At 38.4% G+C, this 5,604-nt stretch overlaps 1 long non-coding RNA gene across 1 annotated transcript; it reads right to left on the bottom strand.

Annotated features, from left to right (window-relative positions):
• Positions 1-1,317: 1,317 nt before the first annotated feature.
• LOC139125052 (uncharacterized) lies at positions 1,318-4,356 on the bottom strand. Its single transcript, XR_011550135.1, has 4 exons — positions 3,237-4,356; positions 2,436-2,671; positions 2,154-2,332; positions 1,318-1,577 (listed from the first exon to the last, which is right to left on the bottom strand). It is a non-coding gene; the product is annotated as an uncharacterized lncRNA (long non-coding RNA).
• Positions 4,357-5,604: the final 1,248 nt, after the last annotated feature.

The following is a 5,604-nucleotide window of genomic DNA, read 5'->3' as shown; positions in this document are numbered from 1 at the left end:
TATGTTTATTGGATCAGATACTTACAAGTATCATGGTTGATGTGCTTGTTCTCGTACATTTTGATTAATAGTTCGTTTACTTTGTTTACTGTTTGTTCTGGCTTGTTGTGTATAATACTGAGTGTTGCGTAATTGCCTTTCACATTCGAGTACGTAATCGTTTGTGTTGACAATGACGAAAACCTGACCCTTGTCGAAGTTTTTTTTCCGTAATTTGTCTATTGTTTGCAAGCTGGTTTATCGCGATTCTTTTGGCACGCGACATGTTTTGTTTCCTTGTTTGAAAGGATATCTCTAGAAGTGCGAGTTTAGCAGCTTCAGATAGCTTTCAAGTTTTTTGGGGGTTTTTTGTTGTTTGGGGAGTCCTTGACTTTTATTTGAATTGATGTTGTTGCGATTGTTTGTGTCTCACGATGTAGCGTAGTCACATTTTACGACTTTATTTGTTGAAATCCTGAGGTGGTTTTATTCTGTTTGGTTTTGTTGGTGTCCGAATGAATTTTAAGGCTTTTGCCTAGTACTATTTTTCGGAGTTTCATAGTTTGAGCGATGATAGGTTCTTGCTGAATTTCATGTTGTTGTCGGCTTTTCTTTGGAAATAGCTGATTTATTTCCACGGCCATTTTTTCTGTTACGTTACGGTGATTGTTTATTTTGTATTTAATGTTGTGTTTCAGTTGTTTGTTATGTGTACGATTTTTGTTATTTCTTTTAAGTGTTTGTGTGTTCTATGTCATTTTATGGTTTTTTTGGTAGTTCTCTTTTTGGAGTATTTGGTGGCCCTGAAAAGGGCCGCTTGGTATGGGTTTTTGTTAGCGCTTGGCGCGTTTGTTTTGGCGATGAGCCTTGCTTTTTTATGCTTCTTTTCGCCGATTCGATGTGCTTGGTGAGTAGGCTTTTGCCTAGTACTATATACCGCTTGGTATGGGTTTTTGTTAGCGCTTGGCGCGTTTGTTTTGGCGATGAGCCTAGCTTTTTATGCTTCTTTTCGCCGATTCGATGTGCTTGGTGAGTAGGTGTTTGCCGCCTTCTTGTCACTGTGTGTGCGTACATGGACAGTCTGCATAGCCCTCGAATGTGGTCTCGATTTTTATCAAACTTAGGGGCAACATCAAAAGTTCAATATAATAAATCTAACTTAATTGCTTAAGTTTGGCCCCAGACCCCCCCCCCCCTTCTAACTTAACTGACCTAAAATTGAAAAACATTGCGGACTCATACTCTCTACTATTTCTTTCAAACGACATACCAATGTACCATTGAATTAAATAAAAATCGAAAAATCATTATAAGTAACTAAATACTTTATTGCAACCCAGAACACAATAATAACAACAACAACAATAAATTTGCACATAAGTCATAGACTCTCCACAGTCGCTATGCCTTGATTCAAGGATCAGGCAAAATTCTCTACTGGTCTTTTGCAAGAATGTCAAGACGCTGAGATTCCGGTCTCCGCGTGTTCCAGCTGATACACAGGGAAGAATCAAATGGCAGGATCTCTTCCAGACTAATAAAGTCACTAAGTGCTTGGACACAGCTTCACTTCGGAATCAGCGAACCAACATCAGCCCCTGCACAATGCAAACAAATTAATATTATACAATAAATATTCAGAAATATGGTGCTTTCTAAAATGTATGAATAGCCATGGAAATATGAATTATGTTCCTTAACTTACAGTACAGTGTACTGGTAAGGAATATAATTCACAATTTCATAGCTATTAATTCATATTTTTCTCAGACATGTATCAAAATTTTGAAGGTTACACAGTAAAATTAGATATACTATGACACTGATATATCATCTAAGTACGTTTAGTGTTCGCCAGCACAGTTTGAATACTTGAAGGGTACAATGTATGTCCCCGCATGCACATGTGGGAAATAGAATACAGGCATTTCCCTCACCAATGTACAGTTGAATTTTTTACAAGTCATTGAGCAAGTATTTAAAACTACTATTTATGTTGAAGCTAAATTTCCATGGAATTTTCATGCAAGTTACTTTTACTGGCAATTTTAAAATTCACACAATGTACAACCCTATGTTACAAATTTCAGAATCCTGAGGAAATCCAGAACACAGATTAACATTCAGATATGTCGTGTAATACTATGCCAGAGAACTGACAAAGTATAACTTACCTTGTGCCTGCTAGAAGCTTGAAATTTGACATGCTCTCTCTCACTTCTGGTTTCACTGGATCATTACAGTGCTTCTTTTCTTGTATTTCTTCGCTCATAATTTAGAGTGGTGGGTGGATTGTCTCTCAAAGTGTTGTGTTTCCTGTTTGTGTTTTCTTAAACCATAGTAGGTTTGACAGCTGAAAGAAAATATATATATATATTTGAATTAGTATCAATCATGTAAATATCTGCAATAAACAGTTCTTTTTTAAAAAAACAAAGATGACAAGTTTTTCATACCTAAACTGACACTGCACTCCATCCACCAGTCTAAATTTGCACACCCAGTCATGATCACTTCTGGTTTCATTTGCATTTCTCTTTCTCTCTCTTCTCTTGGTTGAAGCTCATTCTGCCTCTCATTGTAATGAACCAGGAGTTCATGTCTTTCCCCATCAGTTTTGGATGATATTACATACATACAGCTCGTGGACACAGCTTCACTTCAGAAAGAGATGGACAACCAACATCAGGACCTGAACAATTCAAACAAATAACAATTATATAATAAATGTTTCAGAAATATGATGCTTCCTGAAATATATCAATAGCCATGAAAATATGAATTGTATGATTTTTAATTGCACTATTAAGAAATACAATTCATATTTTCATGGCTATTCATGCATTTCATAAAGCATCATATTTCTCAGACACGTACAAAACTTTTGAGGGTTGCATAACAAAATTAGATATACTTTGACACTGGTATAACATCTGAGTAGGTTTAGTGTTTTCCAGCACATTTTGAATATTAGTAGGGTATATGTACAATGTATATCCCATGGTAAATACATGTTGAATACATGCATTTTCCCTTACCAATGAACAAGTAAAATTTTAACAAGAGCAAGTATGAAGTTGAAGCTAATTTAAACTTTCATGAAACCTTTTGTGTTGTTTACTTTTACAGGCAATTTTTATAATATACTTTTGTTACAAATTTCAGTAGCGTGGGAAATCAAGCACACAAATGAACATTAATTCAAATCTGAAATGTAAACCTACACTACGCCATACAACTGAAAAAGTACAACTTACCTTGTGCCTGCTGTTTTAGGTGCTTGATATGATTGGTCACTTCAAAAAATGTCATGTAGTGACCACTATGGACGGCACTGAGAGTTGGGGTTGGTAGCTTGTTCCCCATACTCTTAAGGCAACTCATTAGAGTTGTAGCCTTGATAGGGTTTATTGAACAGTGAGTGCACATTGGAGAAGTACATTTGGTGAATTCCAACATATATGTTCTCCTCACACAATGTCTTTGGAGAAATATATACTCTTTTCGAAGCCTTTCCAGAGCTGGTGTCGCTCTGATTTCACGGATTCCCTTTTTAAATACCTTTTCCACATTTTCATGATCACTGTATGGTGTGTTTGTTTTCCTTCAAGGCACAGAAACTGGTATTATAGGAAAACCATCGTGATCTTTTCTCCAAAACTTATTCAACATTGAAATGGCATTATCAAACACATCTGCATTTTTTTCAGTTTTTTCTGCCTCAGATAAATAACTCTGCTGACATGGAGGTTTACTTTCTCCAGGTAAAGTATTAGGGAGAGTTACAGACACCAACATTCTAGAAAGAGGGGACCATTCTGCATAACTGGTCGTCTATGACAGTTCTCAACTGTTGGAAACACAAAACCATCTGTTTCAAAAGTGCAGCCTTTTCTACAGCTGTCTGAAGCATACCTTTAGAAATAGTATTTAATCTAAGCTTAGAAACGTTTGCAAATTGTTTTTTAGATCAGATACTGCTGTGTAGATGGCGGTTTCATTTGTTGATACTGTTGTTGAACCCTTTCTTTTAGGGTAAAGTTGTATGTAGTCCGCCATGGTCTCCACGTATAGAAAATACGTCGCTGCTATGTCCCACAATGGGGACATGAACGATTGGGCACCGGCAACATCGGGGGTTAAAATTTCCGATGGACCGAGTTCTAAATCTGATAGGAAACTTTGAATCAATCGCAGTCGGCTCTCACTAGTAAATGCATCCTGTCGTGATTGATCAAAACGAACGCAACTGGTATTCGGGGCTTTTAGGGGTGTACTTTCCGCATTTTAAATGGGAGACCTTTCCTGACTACGCTCATCTGACTCACGATTACCAGTAGCCCTGCGTACGATGCTGTGTGTTCCGCTACAGCTAATTAATCGCCCCGCTCACCACATGAGCGGGGCGATTAGCTGTAGCGGAACACACAGCATCGTACGCAGGGCTAGATTACCAGCAACAGGTTCATCGGAAAAATATTTCAAAATACCGGTAGACTGTAGGCTCGACCTCCTGGGACAAAAACTCAACCAAAGATCGTCGGTCATTTTTGAATTTGGCATGCCACAATTTCGTTGCGCTCTACTGTACATCAGCACGGGATTTTCCCTGTTGTTTTTTGATATTAACTCCCAAATCTTGTTCGTTAGTTTCTGAAAGTCGTTCGTAGGGCAGTTATACATTGTGTGAGGAGTACATATGCGAGAAAATTCGAACTCACCAAATGTGCCTCACTGTCCAAACCCGCAGCCGTTCAGCGTTTCTCAAGGCTAAGTAATGTGTGCGCACGTGCACGTACACACCGGAAACCACCGCGTCCAAGACCCCCATTTTGTAGCGCACATCTCAAATCTCGTATGCTGAACTTCGACCGGGTGGCTGGATCGATTTTAGTGTACAAAAAGCAGCCTTGAAATCGTAAAGTTGCCAAAAAAGACGTTAAATCGTTTTTGACGGCACAGAAATTAATTTGGTCAAAAACCCCCCACCCCCAAACTTAAGCAATTAAGTTTTTTTTCAAACATCGATCTTTTGACGGCGTCCCTTACAATTTAGGAGTATATATCAAAACTGATAAATGATGTATGTTTTCACCTGGATTCACAAAAAGTTTCGCCCCGGTGTTCATTTTTGGCCCAGGAATTCCATATACCCACCCTTTGCAGAGTAGTAAGCTTATGGGGCAAGTAAACATGGATGCGCCGGTGCGATTCAATGATCGGCCTGTATATCGGATCGAAAGTCAACAATTTTGCGGCTCGGACTAAGTTTATATAAAAAGTATAAGGCGTGGGGTATTATTAATTGACTGATTACTATAGCTATAGATAGGCTACATTCAGGACGGACAGTGACGGGCAGTAATTAGTACGCAAAACAGGTGGTTTTCACCGTGGGCAGAACTTGGTGCCATGATAATGAACATTAATAGTAAGCCTGTCACCTTGAAGGTAATACTGTAGGTGAAACAAGGACTTCAAACGCACGATGATACAAACAACACGACAAGTGAAACGTACACATAACAAGCGACCTAGCGGCCGATATAGCTCCGCTGTGTTTATGTAGAGAATAGCTATTTTTGACACATGTTGATGAAGAAGGTGGAGATCTTTGATAGCTCA

Source organism: Ptychodera flava, assembly GCF_041260155.1.
Source record: "Ptychodera flava strain L36383 chromosome 23 unlocalized genomic scaffold, AS_Pfla_20210202 Scaffold_24__1_contigs__length_23054250_pilon, whole genome shotgun sequence".
Lineage (NCBI taxonomy): Eukaryota > Metazoa > Hemichordata > Enteropneusta > Ptychoderidae > Ptychodera > Ptychodera flava.
The sequence above is the reverse complement of the archived record's forward strand: the minus strand, read 5'-3'. Positions and strand labels throughout refer to the sequence as shown.